Genomic DNA, 24,242 nt, shown 5'->3' with positions numbered 1-24,242 from the left:
CATAAAAGAGAAGAATGTTGTTGATTGATGAAGCAAACAAGATAGCAAAATCATAGTAGTCATAACAAATACACTGATAACATGTTGGCAGTAATACTTAATGTAATTGATACAATTGTCAACGAAACCTAAAAAGAACCTCCATCTTACAACTAAAGGTATCTTTAACAAGCAAGAACTTTTTGCATTGAACAGTGTATTTTATTTGTTTTCTAATAATTGCTTCTCATTTATTGCATAGAAAACACAATGCCAATATCAAGTTCAAATGACCTTTCTCCATCAAATCTTGCAACACCTACCTTGGCCATTAGTCATTGCAACATCTACTTTGGGCCTGGTGGAGCATCATCTGATGTCACTAATGATACTGAAAGTATTCCAATAGTCCCAAAAGGGATGGAAGGATTTCGATTGGATTTATCAGATTTATGTTGGGTTCCAGAAAATAAAGGTTTTCGAATGTGTTTATCAGAGGTATGTCAGATTGATATTGGACTATGTTAATATTTTTTATTAGATAAGCAAGAATTTTGAAATAAGTTATGCTAATATTACAACTAACATGTTTTGTTACAATTTAGACTAACTTTGTCTGTCTCTTTGTTAACCTTTGTGGACTTTAAATAGGAATCTGATGATGAGGACTAGGTAAGCAATAATGCCACTAGAGGTTCAGCCCTCTATTTTCTTGATGTAACTTCTTCAAACATTTTGGTTTCTTAGGAATAACTTAATCTAACCATTTTCTATTCCTTGCGGACTTGACTATAACAGGAGTCTAATGATGAAGACCATGTAAGCAACTATGCTAGTAAAGGCTTAGCTCTCCATTGTCTTGACGTAAGTTCTGCGAAGATTCTAATTCTCGTAGGAATATTTTATTCTAAGCATTTACTAACCTTTTACAGACTTGACTATAATAGGAGCATGATGATGATGCCCATGTAAGAAAAAATGCTACTAGAAGTTCAGCTCTCTATTCTCTTGTTGTAAGTTCACAGATTCTAATTTTATTAAGAATAACTTAATCTAGACTTTGCTAATTTCCATTTTTGAATGAGTTTTTCAGAGATATGTTGAGTTGATAATGGACTGTGCTAATATTATTTATTAGAAAAGTAAGAATCTTGAAAGGTCTGTAATGTCTTGTTCAAATAGAAAGTAAGATTTAAAAGTTATGCTATTGTCACAACTAATATGTTTGTTTTTCTCCTTTTTGATTATCTGCTAACCTTTGAGAACTTTTAATAGGAACCTCATCACGATGACTATATAAGAAACAATACTACTGGAAGTTCAGCTTTCCATTGTCTTGATGTAAGTTCTTCAAAGATTCTAATTTTCTTAGGAATAACTTAATCTGACCATTTTCTAATCCTTTGTGGATTTGATTAAAACAGGAGCTTGATGATGATGACCATGTCAACCACGATGTTAATAGAGGTCTTCATGTAAGTTGTTCAAATATTCTAATTTTCTTAACATTAACTTAATCTGACATTTGCTAACCCTTTGTGGACTTGACTTAATAAAAGTCTCATGATGATGGCAGTGTCAGCAACAGTACTAGTAGAAATATTGATGTAAGTTCTTCAAAGATTATAATTTTCTTAAGAATAACTTAATTTCATCATTTGCTAACCCTTTGTGAATTTTGACTATAATAGGGTTCTAATGATGATGACAATGCAAGCATCAACGATTCTCTAACCATTTGCAACTCTTTGGGGGCTTGACTATACAGAATTCTAATGATGACCACCATGTAAGCAATAGTGCAACTGCAGGTTCAGCTCTCCAATGCAATTATGTAAGTTCTTCAAAGATTCTGTAAGACATTTTTCAATCGTATTGTTTTAGTTATTTATCATAGTTTGAATGAGTTTTCAGATTCTACTTTTCATTTGGGTGATGAGGCGACTTTATATGCGAATATTAGTTGACATGATATTTTATCCGGAAAGGCATCAAAATTTATAGATAGTTTGTAATGAAATAACTTGCACAGTAGAAGAAATAATATGAAATATTATATAAATACTTGATAATAACTGAGAGCAACAGGCCACTTTGAGGGGGCAACCTCCAGATATCTCCAATGAGAACACACTTCACAATATGATGTTGAAATAAGACTCACAATCTCCTATATATTCCTAATTATGCTTAGGTTGAATAGACACAACTCTACATAACACCTAGGCCGACCTACCTACCTAAATAATAATATAATAATGATAACATGACTTGATTAAGGGTTAAGATAGCCACAAATTGACTATCCAGATCCCTATATACACCAATATTAAGGGCGTAGCATAGTTTGTGATTTGTAATTTCTGGTTATTAAAATCCACCAACGAAGAGACACATTAATCAAAAGGTTACAGAGGTCACAACCAGCTAAAGTTTTCTTCCTCCCTTCTGTAGCGTGTGTTAACTTGTGAGTCTCATAGGTTGCTTTTGTTTCATTCATTCATTTATTCATTGGATATTTTGAAAGTCTAAAACTGTAGTACTTTAAAAACACATGTTTGGGAGCTTTTCTCAGAAAATATATAGTTAATTGTCAACATTGTTCTTATGCAGGTGCAAAACAAAAGTGATTCAGTATGAAGGCCAATTGTTGGGGAATCTGAATAGACAGTGATATCCAAAGCAACCTCCGAACCTTCGAAATGAAAAATTCCATTCAGTTGATTGAATAATGTAGGCCATTACCTTTTCATACAATTAGAAAGAGCATGCAGGCAGTTTGAAGCGAATTCCATGGATATCACAGCTTTAATCAAATTTTTGCTGCTGTTAACATCAAAATATTTGCCTGTTCCGAAATGAGATATTACAGGTTTTTGGATCCATGATATTGTAAGTTTCATGTTCCTCTTCCTTTTTCAATGCATTAAGGGTTTCAGCATAGTTTTTGTCCTTCCTTCCCTGGGGTAAACCATGCTTATTTTGGACTTGGTTTGACAATGAAAGTTCAGTATGCTATCTCAAGCATCGGGATGGAAGAAGACTCACTAAAGGGAGAAAACAGATTGATGTCTATTTTTTGCTGCAGATTGGATAAAACATAATGTAAGTACAATTCAACTACTAAAAGCATTGAATGAATGAAAAGAGTCAAGGATGAAGAAGTAACAGCTTTGAATTATCTTTACACTTCTGTGATGTCAGATAAATGTTGACTAGATGACAGTGATTTGAAGCTCAAATGCAATTAATAGTCATTTATGGTTATAAAATAATTTAGATGTGTGAAGAATTAATGGTGCAACATTTGAAATTAAAAGGTAAGATGTAGATTAATATTTAGAAAGGAAACATGAGTACATTGAGAAGATCAGTTGTGACTACAAATTTCATGGAGACTTCAGAAATGGTGAAAATTGTATCAGTTTGCTTTTGAAAGGATGTGATAATTGCTTTGCTGCAAAGGGATGGGTGTTCTTCTTAGGACATTGTTTTGAATTGTTAAAAGACTGTCAGCTTAAGTCATTAGACTTAGACTTACTTTCTAACATAGAAAATTTTAAGTTTTTAGATTGAATTTTCAGTGATTTTTAAACTTTTTTTGATATTGTTTACAACATTACAAGGATTACATTGGATTTGTAACGGTAATTGGCTGACACATTTGTGGCTGCTCGTCTTTCCCTCGACAGTTTCCTCCAGCTGCTCCAATTTGTTCACACAATGTAACTTTTCTTTTTGCCCTGCTATAATTTTTCTTCCAGCAGTTATTTTTCTTACAGCAAGAAGGCAGTTGGCAAGTGCTGTAGACACACATTCTTAAAATGTAATTCATAATTTAATGACTTTCTTTTAGTGCTGTTCAGATTGTCGAACCTCCTGTAACTCAAAATTGAGGGTCCACAGCTGGTTGTTTTCTTGAACAGCTACTCTAACGATGTAAATAAATAAAAACTAGATTGTTTGAAACAAATGTAATCTTGAATATTACGAAATTGATTTTATAGTTCTTTTGTACGAATATTTTAGAGGTATTTTAAAATGTTTTATTATATAGATTTAAACTTAAATAGTTCAAACAATCAATTGAACTATGTTTATTTTTATAGATTTATCATTTTCATCTATCTTATATTTTGTTTAATTTTGTAAGTCATTAATTTTCTACTAAACTTGACTTTAGTTGTAGGTCTTCCTATTTTCATATTTTGAGGTCTTCAATCATTTTTCCCAAGAAGTTGGGTTAGCCTTGTTGAGGCATACCCTTTCACAAAATGCTCCTTTATCCAACTCCTCTAAATATTTTTTCATAGGGTCATCAAAACAAGGAATGATGTGCTCAAAATGTATTGTCTAGAAGAGAGAACTCTCCCTCCCATAGAAGGATGTGAATCCAACCTTTAAAAGAATTGACAGATCTTTTTTGTTCGATTAAACTTGATTTCATGTCCTGCACCCATCAGAAACATAACCAGCCATGGCGCATTTATTTCAAAACCTAAAGAGCTCATATGTTTGATCTATTACATCATATTCCCCAACTTAGAGGATAATGTAACTAGATAAACAAGCACCTGCTTCATATACACATCAATATAGAATCATACAAAATCATTATTATCTACATTATGTATCATTAACAACTTGGCCAACAATACAAGAAATTCATATCCAAATATTTTTGCCCCAGTGTTTGATCTATAAACTAGGAAATCTTAACTTGTGTAGGACTCTATTATTTCTCTAAATCCAAGATTGTATGATATTTCTTAAGGAAGATGCTAGCATTACCAAAAAAACCAATACTAAATAAGAGAAAACATATATAATATTCTCAGAGGGATAACTGTCATGTCCCCAATTTTCTGGTGACAGTTCGATTTAATTAATTTAATTAATGGTTGTCCAAGGACGACTAATTAGTTATTTTAATTAAATAAATAAATATTAAAAGATGACCTTGTATTTAATAAAGATACTTGGAGTATTTAATAAAGTTACTTGAGGGATAAGATTAAAAAAGGTTCTAGAAGTCTCTGGAGAGGATGGAGGAAAAGAATAAATAGGCACCCCGGGCTCCATTCGAATCAGGCAGTTGATTATCTCTCTCTTTGTTTTCAGATTGTGATTCAATCACAGGTGCATTGTGGAAACCTAGGGTTTCGGCAATTGTCACAATTGGCCATTGAGAACGATAACTCTCAATTGGTACGCGATTTTGAGGGTGTGAAATATCATCCGAATTATTGCAGATTGGAGGTGACATTTAGTCATTTCATCAGGGACGAAATTTGTGACCTAAGGTCAAATTTGTTGTCCGAAGAAGGAGGTTTACTATTGACAGATTTGGGGGTACTTGAGGCAAGAACGACCATGGTCCTGACTTAATGCAGAACCGGTCAGCATCGTTGAAGAGATAACGTTTCATGTGAGCACCTCCAAGCTTGTTTGTGCAGGCACAGAAGCATCTACCAATAAAGGGCCATTCAATTCATTAATAGACAAATCCAACACCTGGAGTGACAGTGGGATTGAGATAATGATGAGAGGACCTTGTAGCTGATTGTTTGACAAGTTCAAACTCGTCAGTTCTCATAGCCATGATGGAAGCTGATCTCCCATAAGGCTGGCATCTGATAAGTCCAGACATCCGTCACATTCCGCAGTAGGATTGCAAAGGCGACAGTTCTATCACATGCATTTGTTCCTTTCTCTGTGCGCCGTTTCATTTTATTTGGGAGCGACTGACATTTCACGGGGGCTAGCCGAATATTGGATCGCACACACCTGCCAAACGGCCATCCCATTTGCGAACTGTTATGTCTTCCACCTTGGGCCGGCAATGTCTATTGACTAAGGCGATTCGCATCATCTACCATCGTAGGCAAAAGGAAACGGAGGAGATTGGGCGGGATGAAGAACAAGATCGCGCGGGCAAGAACAAGACTGACAAACCCATCTGACATTACAGCGGCGATTCCATCGCAGGTCTAAGCATATCTTCCAAAGCAGAGTTGGGTCGAGGCAAATCACACCCATGATCTGGTTCATTGGCAATTAATGCACAAACAACAATATCAACCGGCGGAAACTTAATGCACTGTGGACCATCAGCGACTACCACCATTCGAGGCTGGAAATCATAACCAGCTAAATCGCATAGACTTCAATCGGATAGTCCATTATAGGATGAAAATCGCAAACCGAAATCTGGAAGTCTCATAAAGCAGGCGGCAGAGAGGAAGGAAAGAATCATTATTCGGTCATCAACTGATTAACTTGGCTGATGGTCACGAACCCGTATGACAGTAGGGTTAATGCAGGTAGCAAGCGGCATCCCCAAGTTGTGCAAGACAGGTTCATAGGATCATTCACCAGTTTTCTTTCCTTCTATCAGGCGTTCGACTACAAATAGAAGCGGCCATTCCAGGTTCTAGTTATTGCTGACGTTATATATATGAATTGGAACAAGCTCATACTTTATTAATGATCTGCTGGTTATTATCCTGTTGTTGGAACATTGAATCCTGAGCATGTGGAAAAGACAAGAAGAGTTGATATACTTCAAATCTGGGGCATTTTGATTAGTGGAACTTGATTGTCATCATGCTTGATAAATGGGTGAATTGACAAAAAACTGCAGTAGAATTTGAAAACTTGAATGTAAGGCATTTATTTGAATTCAGGATGAGTAGAATGTTTCTTAATGGTATCAGAGCCTGTTTGCTAACTGTTTGACAAAATGCCTAATCATTGAAGTTATAGTATTTTGGTGTTTAAGAGGCAAATATCCTGTCGGGGATATTTCAATAACATAGTGAAATAAATCATTCACAAGTACTAAGGTCTCAATAAATCTATGAAAAAAACCAAATACCAAATAAGAGAGTACATATATAATATTCTTGGAGGGATAACATAGAGAAATAAATCATTCACAAGTACCAAGGTCTCAATGAATCTATGTATATTTTCTCTTAGATGAAGCTCTAAAAACATCAATATTGAGTCTAGAATCTACACAATTTCCCTACTAGTTTTTAAGATTGGATGAAACTTTTTTCACAAGGAAATCAAGTAACTTTTACACCTAATAACTACACTCTACAACAATAATATAAGGACTACAATGTGTGGTTTGGACTTTTGATGATTCCTTGTACTAGTCAACACTAGGCCCTAGCAACGACTCTAACATTGGTAAAGTGGAGATGAAAAGTTCTTAGAAGGTATAGGAAGAAAAATATTTATCCACTATATTATTTGCACCCAAAATCATGAGGAGCTCCTCACTCAAAACAATACTAGCACAAGTAGCATCTCCAAAATAGTAAACATCTTTAGTAAAGAGAAAATAGGAATAAGATGCCCTTGTTTTAGAGCCTATAATGGTTCATTGTGCACAAGAAGTGACAAATCTAAGTCCTTGAAGGATATAATCCTCAAAATCATGCCAAATGAAATTCTAATCATCTTTCAATTCTTTCACATTCTCCCATCACTCCATCTACCTCAAATGAACCTATGAATTACCCAAAGCTCTTTCACCTTCCTACTACTTCTAAACATAATCTAAATATTTTTGTTAAAGTAAAATATATATCTTTTATCATTGAGGTTGATATTTTATATGAATATTGAACAAGGTTAGTTACTCAAAGTTTTAAAGCTCTCAAATGGCACGCTAATAATCCTAAATGATACAATTATGTTCAATATGGTAGGATCCCCTATAATGATCATGCATTTTAAATTATTTTTATAATATTTGTCACATTATTGAATAGTATACAAACGTCAATATCTTTCAACCTTTCACTAACATCTTTACCTATTAATTTTATTTCATTTATATTGATGAATAATCTCAGCTATTCAAAGTCTCATAAAGAAATAAATTCATTGTTCTAAAAAAATTATTATAGTCTTAAATTTTCAATTTAAAGTTAAACTACCTCAATGAACCAAAAAAAAGGAAATAAAATGCCTAGTTTGAACCTCACTTCTTGTTACTATCCAAAGGAAAAATTTCTAGAGTTTTCAAGCATTCATGTCTCAATCATTCTATAAGAATCCTAAGGTATTTTATAGGAAGTCTTCTCTAATATAGAAAGATTATCTCTTATGATGTCCAACAAGAGTTCTCAATCAAGAAAGAAGATCTTTTTTATCACCTACATGCATGTATTCATTCATTCTTTAAGGAAAGAATGCATTAAGCATAACAACATTAAAGATATTGGAATGGTGTTCATAGATCCATGCATTTGTGAAAATGCATCTTGGATTCCATTCCATGATTTGACAACTAATATTAAGAACCATACAACCTTTATATTTACATTCTTTCCTTTATGCAATCTCATTTTAATTTCAAGGTTGATTCCTAAATATGTGCTTGAGCAAGGCAAATCCTTTACAACGAAACCATCCCTATTTTTATGTTGATAGGAACATGTGATGAAGTTGTTAAAAATATGAAAAGTATGTGATCCAATGGATTGCACCTAACAAATATAAACAAAAGTGCAAGATATACAGTGGGTGGGTATATTTTGTACCTAAGCATACAATGGCAAAGGAATTCTATATGCTCCAAATCTACTTCAAACTAAAACCACACATTCAATCTACATTCTAATTGGTGATTCAAGGCACCACAAGTTACTAGCTAACTTATATTTGTTTGTTTTTGTTGAATCTTGCATATTGTCCTTAATTATGCTTTTATCAAGTACATTACTCAGCCATATTCTCTCAAATCCAACTCATCTTAATCATAATCATAAAATATTACTACACTCGCTAAGTGCTTAAGTCCCACTTTAGCCTACTGGGTCATTTTCTTTTTTGATTATACATTAGGAAAGGGGTAGACAATACGGCCTCTACTACACGTGTGTCACTTTTTTACTATGCATTTTGGTCAATCCTACTTATGCATTTTGAATCCATTTATGGTGGATAAATCTAATTAGTGTTGAGTTTTTGTCTACCCTTAAAATTTCATTCTTCCATTTAATAGATATACCTTTTCCATATTTCCTTCTACATTATTTTTATACAATTGAATCATACCTATAGCATTTTGGTTAGGATGATTTGTATAATTATGGCCCCATTGATCTTGAGCCCTCTTTATCTCTTAGGAATCTTAATGAACCACACATGAATTCTAATGACATTACCACTATTATTGAGAATCCATCTCCCCACTCTTCTCACGATGATGATGAAACCTTAAGAGTGTCTCATACCCAACAGCAAAATATTTCCAAAGAAGGTTAAGAACATTCTAATTCAAACATCATCACTTTAGTAGAAATGATGAGGAAGATACTTTAGAATGATGACCGTTGTATTGATTTCTTGCATACTGTTTCACATATCATTGATCAAAATGGTACACACATTAAGGATTATCCTCATTATCTTCGTTTAACCCAACCTACTAGTAGTTTTGAGACTTATATGATTCCTAGTTCATTATCTAGTGTTTCCACCTATGTACCACCTCTCGGGGCTACATCTGCTTTGAATATTAATTCTACAAATGTCAATCTTTTAATTGTTTGTTCCTAGAATAGGATTTAATCATAAATGAAATTAAGTGACCCATTCATACACTTAAAGAGACCAATTCTTATTATCACAAGATAATTAGACTTGGATCAACTAATAAGGAAGACCCAATGCCTTCTACACTTTAGGCTCCACAACACCTAGTCATGTATTCATTTGATAATCTTGTATAATCTCTACCTCAAACTTATAGATGAAATCAAGTCATTAGATAAATCTAGTACTAGAATGAACATAATTAAGGAGATACTAAACAATGGCTAGTTATTCATTGATCTGTACTACTTAAAATGAAGCATGACATAAGGTATTACAAACTTATTCAATATACAAATTTAAAAATGAACCTCATTATTTCTTCAAATTTTTGTGTGAAATAATATGAAAGTGCCTATTTATTTGGTTCATTATAAATTTGACATATATCTACACCTTATAATAAGAAGTTTCTAGATAAACTTTTGGATCTAAGATAACACTACCTTACAAGTATATATATGACCAAGACTACTTATCAAAGTCCTTGAGTAAACCCAATGAATCTGTCATTAGTATCTTATCACTTTAATTAGTTCCTTGAATTAAATCATGAATACAAAAAAAAATATCATAATAATGTATTGATTTAATAAGATCCTTGATCAAATTAGAACAAAATGAATAAGATTCACACCCTTGAGATAAATAAGCCAGAAATATGTAATCTCATTATGTTTAATGTTACTCTTGATATATAATGAGAGACATAATCAGACTCAATCAAAACTTTCAACATAATAACACTAAATACTTTTCTTTGCTCCATTGAATGTTTACAAAATTTCTTAGAACTCCATTAAAATTTTGTTGGACTAACAAACTCAAAAATAAAGTTCTACTGAAAAGATGTTGGCCCTTCTCTCTTGACCTCGATTATCCTTTTATAGAAATAAGGATAGTAAAAGAAGCTAAGGCCTAGAGGAGAGTAATGTCACATTTTCATCTAACATACATTTTCTTGTTAACAAAAAAAAAATATAGAAAGGACAAAATAGTAACTACTCACTTAGAACAAATTGACATAAAGGTCAATTTGTCTATCAGTGACTCAACACTTAGTCAATTGGTTACATTGCTATGAGCTCTAAAATTGCTACCAAGCTTATCATTCAATTTGCAATGTTAACCAAGTGGTTCAGTTGCTCCTAAGCTAAGTAGTTGGAATACAGTGTCTACTAAGCACGTGAGTTAGTTTGCAATGTTTGTCAAGCTACATAGTGTTTATTGAGCTTTAGAGACAAAGTTTAGCGAAAATTGAGTGTAGTAGAGACTACCGAGCCAGTCAATGGAAGTGAAGAAGATCATAGCATTAACTGAGCTCTATAGTGTTAACCAAGTTCAATAGTGTCTACTAAGATCATACGGTTAACAAAGTGGATCTAGTGTTGACCGAGTCATGTAGTGTCAATCGAGTGATCCAGTTGCTATTGAGTTTCTTAGAGTTCACCGAGTCACACAAGGTTGACCAAGTTCAAGCTACCTAGAAGTGATTAGTATGGACCAAGCTTCAAAGTTCAACTGAATGCCAATGATTGTCAAGCATTAACAGTGTTTGTCATGTATCAAAACAACACCGAGTTTGTCTATAGAACTCGAGTTTTAATACTTGGGCCAACTTTGTGAATTATGATGAAATTAGTATTGTAGCTGACTCTGGTAAGTTATAAATTGGATTGGTATGTATGTGATACATTGTATCATATCTAAAGAAAAGAAGTGAAGAGTGTATGATCAGAAGAAGTGTGAATTGAAGAAGGCTACAAGAAGTATAAGGGACAAAAAATATTTATCTATCACAGTCAAGTGATTATTATAATACAAGGAATCTCAACCAACAAATTAGAGTTACAGATTAGAGATCAGCCACTGGTTCATCCTAATAGGTGCATCAACCAAATCCTTTAATAGGGTAGCCTTAACAATCTTTGCTAAATCTCCTAACTGAGTCCATACTTCATTGTATGTTTGTAAATACTTTGACAAAGTGGATTTCACAGTCCTTATGGCTCCTAATAGGGTAGATCACTAGAAGCGGTCAATTGTAAGCCTTAATAGGTTAACTTTATACTACAATACTAAAGCTTGTGGGTATCATCCTCACCCCAATTTTACTTTTTGATTGAAACGTTTAGGGGTCACCATATCTTGTGTCAAAGTGTTATGAATGTTTATTTACTTTCATTCTTTCATGCATATAAATAGATCAAAATATTATATGAAGGATTATTTGGTGAAGTGAGATAAAGTTTTATTGGTTCTTGATTCACCCCTCCCCTCTCAGTAACCTTGCGTACTTTATATTTCTAACAATTGGTATCAAAGCTAGTCAAGTTCTCACATAAAAAGTTTAACAAACTGAGAAAAGATTAGAGGCAATGGAGGTATACAGGCTAGATAAGGCTACTAGGAAACTAAAGAAAGAAAAGGAGCAACTCTCTCAATCATTGAAAAGAAGGAAAGATCTTGCAGTACAAATGAATGACAATCTCTACGTTGAAGAAATAATTGAAGATATATATCCACAAATAAATTTAGATGGAGCTAATGAAGCAATCAAAGATCTATTAGAAAAGAATTCCAATCTTCAAGAAGAAGATAGAAAGATGGAAAGAGAACAAGAAATCCAATTAGTGAGATTATGTGAAGTCATGAAAGAAAATGACAAAACTAAAGAAGAGATAGAAGGAAAGAACAATGAAATTCAACATCTATCCCTTCAACAAGAAGACTTCATTGATCAACTCACTAATGCAGATGGAGAACTTATGAATCTAAGTTCAAAAAATGAAAGATTACAGAATGATCTCAACACTAAAAACAAAACCTATGAAAGAATAATGAAATCTCAAGAAAGCATGAATCAATTGAATGAATAAAGTCAATATAGACACAAAGAAAAAGTTGGAATAGGACACATAGAAGAAGGTGAATCATCTAAGAAAGGAGCTCAAAAGAATCAAAGACCTACTTCCAATCATTGTGGTAAGATAGGTCATACATCAAATAAATGTTGGAATAATGGTAAAGCAAAATTTAATGGAAAGTGTTATAGGTAATAAGCACAGTCATAGAGCAAGTGAATGTAAAGAAAAACCTAAGTTCGAAGGTAAATGTCATAATTGCAATAAACAAGGACAAAAATCTTTAGAATGTAAAACCATGCAGTGGAACCCAATAAAACAAATTGTGAAAGCAATATTTGGATGGGATTACAATACATGGTGCAGATGTCACTACTGTGGTGAATTTGGGCACATTGGAGCAAATTGTATCAAACATCATATGAGAAAAACTGACATTAACAAGAGATGTTATATCAATACAGAACTTGGACATCTTTCCAAGAACTATATCAACACAAGTAGAATTGAAAATGAAAAGAAAGCCAAAGCTAACAATATAAGAAAGAAAATGAGGAAACAATGGGTACTAAAATCTCTAGAGAATGCAAACCAAGATCATGAAGTGAATGACACCCAAGTCAATTATTTGGGTGGTCCAAAAACTTCATTTTAGTTCCCTAAAGAGATCACTGGAACTATGATTCAAAGGAAGTAATCTAACATCAGTTCCAGCCAGTAGAAAGACTGATCCAATCAGCATTCGAGATGCACAGGGATCACCAAGCATGATGAAAAGCAGAAGACCTTACTAAGTAAGGTTGGGTCACATGACCTTACCAAGAAAGGTCGGGTTACATATTGTTGCAGACTCTAGTTGATAGTCCATACCGAGTGATGGTGACTCTACCAAGTTGTAGATATCTCCTGAGTATTAAACACTAAAGCGAGTGGAGAATAGTCTATCACCAAGTGAGTATGAAGTACAAAACATTAATGGTGATGGAAAGGTGGAAATTTGTTAAAAGAAAGGAATCAAAGGCATTGTCTTCATTGCAAATTTCTAGAGCTATTAGTGCAAACCGATTTTAGATCCCCCAAGCGATTTGAGCATTTGTTGTTAAAGGATTTTTGAGGTTTTCAGAAACCCTACCTAGCATGGCATCTTCGAGAAGAAAAGAAAAGAAAGGGTTTGAAATGTTGGTTCATGGAGTTGATTGCAACACACCAAACTTCAAGTTGAGTCCAACGATTGGAGGGGTGCTTGACCCAGTTGGTGTACAATGACAAATTCTGCCTAAGGTATTACTCTTGCATACATCTATTCTTTTTATCATTGTCAATCCAACAACTTGAAACCCTGTAAATGAATGAAGAATTCAAGGAATTATGTGTGGATGATGCATTGAAACCCAAACATCAACATTTGGAAACCAAGGGCTTGACTCATATCTCTCATATGCCAAGGGGCTTCTAGGTCAAATAGATGAGCTTATCATTTAGTTTGTAGTGTTAATCAAGTAATTCAGCTGCTCCTGAGCTAAGCAGTCAGAATACAGTATCTACCAAGCACCTAAGTCAGTTTGCAGTGTTTTTCGAGCTACAAAGTGTTTACCAAGCTTCAGAGACAAGGTTCAGTGCAAACCAATAATAACAGAGGCTACCAGGCCAGTTAGTGGAAGTGAAGAAGATCATAGTGTAAATTGAGCTTTATAGTGTTAACCAAGTCCAAGAGTGTCTACCAAGCTCACAAGGTTAACAAAGTGGATTTAGTGTCCATCGAGTCATGTAGTGTCAACCAAGTGATCTAGTTGCTATCGAGTTTCTTAGAGTTCACTGAGTCACATAGTCTTGACTGAGTGCAAGCTACCTGGAAGTGATTAATATGGATTGAGCTTCAAAGTTCAAATGAGTGCCAAAGATTGTCGAATGTTGACAGTGTTTTCCATGTATCAGAACATCACTAAGTTTGTCTTCAGAACCCAAGCTATATTAGTTGGGCTGACCCTATGAATTGTGATGAAATTGGTATTATAGCTGACTCCAATAAGTTATAAATTAGATTGGTATATATGTAATACATTATTGCATCATATCCAAAGAAGAGAATTGAAGAGTGTATGATGAAAATAAGTGCAAATTGAAGAAGGCTACAAATAGTATAAGGGATAATAAAGATTTATCTATCACAGTCAGGTGATTATTGTAATACAAGGAATCTCAACCAACAAATTAGAGTTGCAAATCAAAGATCAGCCATTGGTTCATCCTAATAAGTGCATCAACCAAATCCTTTAATAGGGTAGACTTAACAGTCTTTACTAAATCTCCTCCTAGTCGAGTGCATACATCATTGTATGTTTGTAAATCCTTTGACAAGGTGGACCTCACAGTCCTTATTGCTCCTAATAGGGCATATCACTAGAAATGGTCAATTGTAAGCCTTAACAAGTTAACTTTATACTACAGTACTAAAGCTTATGGGTATCATCCCCAACCCAGTTTTACTTTCTAATTGAAAAGTTTCTGGATCAACATTTCTTATGTCAAAGTGTTATAAATTTTTATTTCATTTAATTGTTTCATGCATAAAATTAGATTAGAATATTATATGAAGGATTAATTAGTGAAGTAAGATAAATTTTTATTGGTTCTTGATTCACCCTTCCCTTCTCAGTAACCTTGCCTACCTTATATTTCCAATAGAAAATTCTTTAATTACCTTCTTTCATCATGTCCTTTGATGAAGATCTAGTTCTAGGACTTGTGATTTCGAGGTAAAATGATTAAACTGTTGGAAATAGTAGAGATTATTGGCACTTAGATTTTTGTAAAAGTTTTGTATTAATAATTGGTTTTATCGTTGATGCCAACATAAGTTTAGTGTAAGCAATAGTCAATAGATTTGGACACATGAACTTACATTTGTGTAGAAGGATTATATACATCATGTCAATGTTCATTGTATTTTATTTAATATTATAGATGAGTTACAATTTGTGTTGTGAAAACTAGTAGCAAACCAATGAGAAGTAAAATATGCCAGATGCGGATGCAATATTTTTGTTATATCTTGATGGCGAGTAGGAACCAATGTTGAAGAGCATGGAAGGTGATAAAAGACTTGTTTGTGTGCATATATTGTACTCTGGAAAGAATACATATTTGTAATATGCAATGTATTTTACTGGCAATTGACTAGATCATTGTAGCATGTGAAATGGTACTGGAAAATGTTAAATTCTTGTTGTATCATGTAGAACAATTCATGTAATGATTGTATAATTTCTTGATAATGCATGTATACCTTATAATGGTTATATGTAGTTATTTGTACATCAAGGAAGCCCCAATAGCCTAACTTAATTAATTATTTATAATTGGTATATATATAAAAGTTATTATGAGGAAAGAGATGTATAGAATGATAAGTATAGATGTGAGCCTTGATGTTGGATTGTCAAAGAAGAGATGATAAGTTGTTGGGTGATTTGAGAAGAGGTATGAGTGGAATCTATCATCCTAGTGGACTTCAAAGGAGATATTTTGGTAAGTAAGTTGCATATCAATCAGTTCACATTGTTGGATTTTTTATCCTTTTGTAAAGGTGGTTTAACCCTTCATCCTTTTAGCCGTGAGATCAAACAGTGTGCCTTTTATTCTGGAAAGAATACATATGTGTAATAGGCAATGTATTTTACTGGCAATTGACTAGATCATTGTAGCATGTGAAATGGTACTGGAAAAATTTAAATTCTTATTGTATCATCTAGAACAATTCATGTAATGATTGTCTAATTTCTTGATAATGCATGTATACCTTATAATGGTTATATGCAGTTATTTGTACATCAAGGAAGCCCTAATAGCCTAACTTAATTAATTATTTATAATTGGTATATATATAAAAGTTATTATGAGGAATGAGATGTATGGAATGATAAGAATAGATGTGAGCCTTGATGTTGGATTGTCAAAGAAGAGATGATAAGTTGTTGGGTGATTTGAGAAGAGGTATGAGTGGAATCCATCATCCTAGTGGACTTCAAAGGAGATATTTTGGTAAGTAAGTTGCATATCAATCAGTTCACATTGTTGAATTTTTTATCCTTTTGTAAAGGTGGTTTAAGGCTTCATCCTTTTAGCCATGAGATCAAACAGTGTGCCTTTTATTCTCATCAACTCCTAATATAGTTAGAACCTTATAAAAAGGGCTCAAGGTCTTCTAAAAAGGATATTTACTTTAATAAGGTATGTTGTACTAAATGTACCATATTTGACTCCTAAATAGGTCACATCTTTTTACAAGGAACTTACATGTTAGTAAACTATTTCATGGGCATCATCCTCATCAGGGCTTTCCCTTTGATCAAGGTTTTTCTTTGAGAACAAAAATCAATGTGTTATGGGGTATGGTCTCTTAGTGTTTTACATTTTTTTAAATTCTTGGTGATTAGTTTCATAAGTTTTTAATTAATCATAGAAGCTTAGAATCTTGAGGAGATCTGCAATGACTTACAAGAATGAGTCTTAAATTTGATGGAGATGATTATGACAACTAGAAGAATAAGATGGTAACACATTTGATTCATATGGAGTTCATTATTGAACACTCGTTATGTATGAGATTGATATCAAATATGAGAGTGAGCTATCTTAATTCACATATAAGGAAAAGAAGGAATTTTAATACAACATGCAAGAAGATGACATCGTCAAATCTTATGTACAAATGATCACAAAGATTGCAATAGGGGCAAACAGCACAGGATGAATAATACTTAAGGATGAGGTAGTGTAGAAAATTCTCAGATATTTGACACCATCTAATGAGAATAAAGTCAATATTATTAAGTAGTTTCTCAAACCAATGGATTCAACATGGAGATGCTAATTAGTAAGTCACAAGATTTTGAAATTACTCAATTTAAATATTCTTTACCTAAAGATGAAACTTCATTTAAAGATAGTAGCAAAGAGGTAAGAGGATAATTAAAGGAATATTAATTTTAATCTAAAATTCATGCAATAAAATTGGGGGTAAAAGTACAAACTCGTGTCACACTTTTATAAAGGAAAAGGACGACAACATGCAAATTGTTCAACTTAAATGACATAAAAGTAGTATTTTTATTTAAATTTTTAAGATGATGTAGACTGATGAAATACATAAAATTGAATGAAGTTTATGCCTATAAATTTTGAAAAAAATGAGCAATAAATTTTGCATTTTATTTTATTTTTGAAGTTCTTTTTTTAATTGTTGAAAATATGGGGTGTAGTTCCCGCCAAACAAGTATATGAAAATATATTTTTTTACTCTAACTTAAAATATTTTATAGATGACATGTATAGCTAGTGAAAAATAATAATTTTTGATGTGTACTTTTCCACTATAAGTACTCAAAGTCAAACTTATCATAAATCAGTAGTTCTTTTTTCCATCAAAATTTGTCTATCAAATCTACACCTTTTTGGCAAAAATAACATATTCATGAAGAAGACTCTCTCCTCTTGTGCTAAATATAGATTTTAATTCTTTTGACATAACTTACTTTTTTCTATATTTTAAGTAGCATCTTCCCAAATGCAAAAATTTCTACTTGCAATACTTTGAAATTATAACATAACTAATCAAAAAACTATGAAATTTATATGATGATGATCTTAACTTCGAGATCTATAAAAGGGTATTTTATTTTATTTTTGACGAAAGTTGAGTTTTTTATGGAGAAATGAATTTGACCAAAACAACTTTAGATGTCCTTCACCGTGACATGCATTTGTACTTTTACCCTTGGTCATTTTGCATCAAGATGTATTACTAGAGAAACTAAGGTTAAACATAGTCCCTACAAGTTATAATTTCCTAAGGAATGTCTTAATGTTAGTGATGATAAGATTGAAATTAAGGGAATCAACTTTGAGGAAAGTGATAATGAATATGAAATAGGATTTGTTGCAGTTAGAGATGAGAATCATGTTAAGGAAGAAAAAGCATTAGTTTCACACATAGAGAAGAAATCAAATTGGATTATAGACTATGGATGTTCACATCATATGATGGGTTAAAAAGACAGGTTTATTGAGCTAAAAACGTATGGCAAAGGAGTCAAACTTTGTAACAATACACCTTACTTGATAAAAGGAAAATGTTCTATCACACTTGATGGTAAGACTAACACAAATGATATCTTATTTTTTGATGGCTTCAAACAAAAATTGCTAAGTTTTGGATAGTGTGTAGAGAAGGGTTACCATTTACAATTAAAAAATAGAAAACGTTTAGTCGAAGATAAATCAAGGAATGAGATTGCAACTGGTGCTAAGACCAAAGGTAATGTAATTTAGTTAAATATTTTTGAAGTAAGTTGTTTTTTTTAAAAGTTGATGATAATTGGTTATGACATAGAAGGTTTTATCATATAAAATTTGATAATATATTGAAGACCAGTAATTCTAATGCATTCAGAGATCTACCTAAGGTTATGAATCCAACTAACATGATGTTTAAGGAATGTCTAATGGAAAAATAATTGAGGAATGCATTTCGGAGAAAATAATTTACTGCTACAAGGAAGTTGGAATTGGCGCACACAGATATATGTGGTCCTACTAAGACAAGCACATTCTATGGTGAGAAGTATTTTTTCCCTTTTTCTGACGATTGCACTAGAATGATGTGCATTTATTTTTTAAGAGATAAATTTGAGGCATTTGATGAGTTCAAGATCTCTAAAATAAAGTTGAAAATAAATTTGGAATTAAGATAGAATGTTTAAACTATAATAGAGGAGGAGAGTTTACATCTAATAAATCCAATTCATATTGTGAGGTGTGGTATTCATAGACAAACTTTAGCCCCTAAGACACTATAATAAAATAGTGTAGTAGAGAAAATAATCATAACTATTTGTGACACAAAAAGAGTGATATTTCTTGAAGGTAATGTAGCACATGCACATTGGATATAAGCATTAGTTATGTTATTATACACCTTGAACATAGTTAAAATAAGGCAAGGAGCGGGTAAAAAATCTTATGAACTTTGGTTTGGTCATGTATCTACAAATAAAGTAATTTGGAATCTTTGGAAGCAAATGCTATATCAAAAGAGATGGTGAAATGGGAAAGTTTGATCCTAGAAGTGATGAAGGTATATTTATTATTTATTTTACTAAAAGTAAAGCTTACATATGTTGTGATCTAAGATTAAAAAGATTGTTGAAAGTCAAAATTTAAGAATTAGATTACAAAACATGGAAACTTATTTGAGATAGATAAGGGGATTCATGTTTAGATTGAAGAACCAAGAGAAGAATAGAGATCACAAAGGTACTAAGCTTTGAATCATCTATTGACATTACATTATGTTTGTTATTATTAACACACACTTATTTAGATAGATAGTATCTACCAAGCGTATTGCACAATAAACTATGTTAACCAAGCATTTAGGCTTTTATCGAGTTCAAGGAATAATATTCAGTTTGTGCCAAGCAATTTCTACCAAGTTGGTGATCAACAGTGTAAACTAAGCATCTCAGTGCATGAGAAATTCCTCAGTGCAAAGTGAGTTGTGTTGTGCTTACCAAGTTCATAGTTACAGTGATGTGAATCCAGTGTTGACCGAGCCACTCAGTGTGAACAGAGTGATTTAGTTTATATCGAGCTCGTTATGATAGCATTGACCAAGCTATGTAGTGTGAATCAAGTGATTCAGTTTATATGTTGAGTTTCACAGTATTCACCGAGTCACTGGTGCAGACCGAGTTCAGACTACTTGGAAGTGATCAATATGGACCATGCTTCTATGACCACCAAATGCACGATGATTTCGAGCATTGATAGTAGATGTTGAGTATCAGAACCTCAACAAGATAGTCTTTAGATCTTGAGTTATTGCACTTAGGTCGGCTTTGTGTATTTTGTGTAAACTTGTATTGTAGCCGACTTTGTTGAATTCTAATTTGGATTGGTATATATGTAATGTATTGTATCACATCCACTATATACTATGGAAGTATGTAACAAGCAGAGAAGAACAAAAAATATGAAGTACAAAGGTTACAATAGTATAAGAAGCAGCAAAGATTCATCTATCACAGCAAGGTGATCATTACACTCAAAAGAATCTCACTCAGCAAACCAAGTTGTAGATAAGAGATCAGCCACTATTTTATCCTAACAAGTGGATCATGTAATGTCCCCATTTTGGCTGACATCGTTTTGCGAGCCGGATCAGTCTACCATGGACTCTCGTAGACTGGTGGTTGTGATGAGAGAGTCATTCTAGCATTTATTTGAGGATTGGATGGTTTATTATGCTCTTGGAGATATTATTTTATCATTACTTTTTATACGCGGCCTACATGTTATAATTTTAAGTTTAAATTGCACTTTTTATTTTTTAAAGTTATTTAATTATAAAAGTGCATTATAATGGGATTTTATAATGGATGCTTCTAGCAGTTCTTAGTAACTTCTTAGAGAAGTGAATAAATAGAGGGCTTGGCCTCTCATTTGGACAGACGGGATTTGATAATTCAACTACATTCTATTTGAGCATTTGTGACACCATCCAAGTCTGCAAATATTCAGCATAATCCTTGAGAACGATACCTCTCAAGAGATTGCATAACTGAGGAAGTGAAAGACCTTCTGAAGGGTTGCACTTTGGAGATAGTATCCAGCTATCTCAAGCTAAGCATAACTGTGGCCAAGGGCCAACATCTAGAGGATTTGTTTGAAGGAATTTTAATTGCATATCTTGAGAAAGTTTCTACTTCAGTTCAAAAGGGTTTTATTTTTTTTTTTAAAAGCAGTCCAAAAAAGAATTGCCGAAAAAGCAGGCCGAAAAAGCAGAACCGAACAAAGCAGTCCGAAAAAGAAGAACTGAAAAAAGCAAGCCAAAAAAGCAATCCAAAAAAAGAAATCTGAAAAAGTAGTTTGAAAAAGCAAAACGAAAAAAGAAAATCCGGAAAAAAGCAAGTGGAAAAAGCAGATAGGAAAAAGCAAAGCAGAAGGGGCAGCATTGAAGAAAATTATTACAGCCATCTACAACCAGGGTCCTTTGCTAGTATTGCTTTTTTAGGTGTTATAGGTTTCAGCTGTAGGTGTGCATTATACCAGCATTATCATTTTTGTAATCTATGTAAATGCCAACAAAGTCTTGGCCATATTTCATGAGCATTGTATTAGAAATTTCATTGCAATTAAGGAGATAATAGTTGCTGGTGTCATTTGAGCAATTCAATATTATTATTTATCAGCTAATTAGTTTGCATACCAACTGTTTGTAAAAATGCCAATTGGCTGTAAGTGTTCATTTCATTCAGGATCAGCTTATTAGTTTGCATGCCAATTGTTTGACAAAAATGTCAATTGGATGTAAGTTCTCCTTTTGGCATAAATAATGTTACAATTTTACATCCCAAGTGTTTTTCAAAATTACTAGTTGTTGTAGCTGCATATTGCAAGTAGTTTTAGTCACATATATGCATTGAATATTGTTAGAATAAGTTGCACATTCATGTTAGGTCATTGTGTAGTCCATTTTGAGTTTTCTAGCACAAGATTCTCATTGATGCAAATTGAAGAAAGACTCATTTAAAGCACACTGAAATACTATTTCAGTCATATGTCCCTTGCATGTGAATTGTTTGACAAAATTCTTTGAGCCTTCAATCAGCATTTTTGAGAGCAGATTTGAGGAGGGTTATTATAGTGGTATCAGAGCATAATTTACATTTTGATGTGTTGATCCTCAAGCATTAGAAGCCACCTATAGTTATTTTAAAGTACATATCAGACTGGTAACATTAGACCAGCAAGTGGGAAGGTTGCACATGTAGCATTTGACAATATTCCTTGTGTCACTCAAAGCACATTTTAGACCTATAAGCCCAAGGGATATTACAGTGGTATCAGAGCTTCCTTACAAAGTGTTTAATACAATGTCAAAAAACTAAAATATAAAGAACTTTGGTGTTTGAATAAGTTATAACCTGTTGGAGTTAGTACAGATCAATTAAATCCTTTCACAAGGTAGACTTGACAGTCTTTTATAAATCTCACAAGGTAGACTTGACTATATTTTATAAATCTTTTTACTGAGTGCATACTTTATTGTATGTTTGTAAATCTGATGAAGGGCCAACACCACCCTTACAAAGTCACAACCAAGATGACAACAATATGGAGATAGAGAGATGACAAAATGCTTCATAAAGCATTCATTAATACTTTAAATTTATTACAATATTCTCCAAATGGAAAAAATCCAAACTCTTATAATATAAGAAAACTTCCTCACTAAGGGCTTCCAACTAGAAGAGCTTACAACAAAAGAGCTTGTTCGCTACACCTTGAGAGCTTCCTTACCAGAGATTACATTCGAAGAGCTTCTATTTTCCGAACTTGATTACAAATGATAATAAGCCTTACTTAAATAGGCACTTCTAACTCAAGACATTACAAACACAACCAATGTGGGATAAAAGGTAAATACAACTACCTTTAAATAAATATTAAATTCCCACCCAAATACAACTAAGCATCCAACAAATATTAAATACATAATTTAAGGAACTTTCCACAAACTTCTTAAGATGCCACCTACACACCTCGATAAATGGACTGCCAACTTTTTTTTTTTTTTTTATTCACGCCACCTATGCACATTGAAAATAGGAATTTCTCTTTTTCTCATTTTTTTCTTATTTTCTATTTTTTATTATTTTCTTTCTATTTTCGTCACTTTCTCTCTCTTCCACATTTTTTTTTTATTTTTAGTTTTTTCTTCTTTATTATTATTTTTTTTTTTTAAAATAATTTTCCCATGCAAACTGCTCCTGCATCAAACTCCCCAGGTAGATTGAAAAGTGTGTCCCACACTTTGATGCCAAAAGAAAGATATACCACCATCTTCATCTTCACCAAAGGTTTCCACACATTTTATTTTATTTTCTGAGAAAAACTGTGGAAGCCTTTAGTGAAGATGAAGATGGTTTTATATCTTTCTTTTGGCGTCAAAGTGTGGGACACACTTTTCTATCTACCTGGAGAGTCTGATGCAAAAGCATCTTGCATGGAAAAATTATTTATTAACCAAACAAAAAAAAAAGAGGGAAAAAAAAAATGTGGAGGAGAGAGAAAGTGACGAAAATAGAAGGAAAAATAATAAAAAATTGAAAAATAGGAAAACATCATGCATCAGTTTGTAATGTCTTGGGTTAGAAGTACCTATTTAAGCAAGGCTTATTATTATTTGTAATCAAGTTCAGAAAATAGAAGCTCTTCGAATGTAATCTCTTGTAAGAAAGCTCTCACGATGTAGCGAACAAGCTCTTTTGTTGTAAGCTCTTCTAGTTGGAAGCCCTTAGTGAGGAAGTTCTCTTATATTATAAGAGTTTGGAGTTTACCCATTTGGAGAATATTGTAATGAATTTCAAGTATTAATGAATGTTTTATGAAGCATTTTGTCATCTCTCTATCTCCATATTGTTGTGATCTTGGTTGTGAGTTTGTAAGGGTGGTGTTGGCCTTCATAAGTGGTATCAGAGCAAGAGTTCCTGAGCATGCGGACAGATCGCTGAACGTGAGGCAGTTTGCACTAGGACCTTGAGTTGGGTGAAGTTTGTCAAGAAGTTCTTGATTGTGTAGTTAGATCGCCGATTGTGAGGCGGTTTACACAAGGTTCTTGTGTTGCACAAGATTTACCTTATATAGACTTGAGTATGGAGAAGAGAAAGAAGAAGATGACTTTTGTGATTGGATGGATTCTGAGGATTCCTAGACTTG

At 33.0% G+C, this 24,242-nt stretch overlaps 1 protein-coding gene across 26 annotated transcripts in view; it reads right to left on the bottom strand.

Moving 5' to 3' along the window:
• Positions 1 to 24,242, bottom strand: part of LOC149570978 (uncharacterized) — a 252,939-nt gene that overhangs the window by 54,829 nt on the left and 173,868 nt on the right. The window lies entirely within an intron of this gene.

Source organism: Cupressus sempervirens, chromosome 2 (genome assembly GCF_028749045.1).
Source record: "Cupressus sempervirens isolate cs-2001-9-10 chromosome 2, ASM2874904v1, whole genome shotgun sequence".
Taxonomy (NCBI): Eukaryota; Viridiplantae; Streptophyta; class Pinopsida; order Cupressales; family Cupressaceae; genus Cupressus; species Cupressus sempervirens.
The sequence above is the reverse complement of the archived record's forward strand: the minus strand, read 5'-3'. Positions and strand labels throughout refer to the sequence as shown.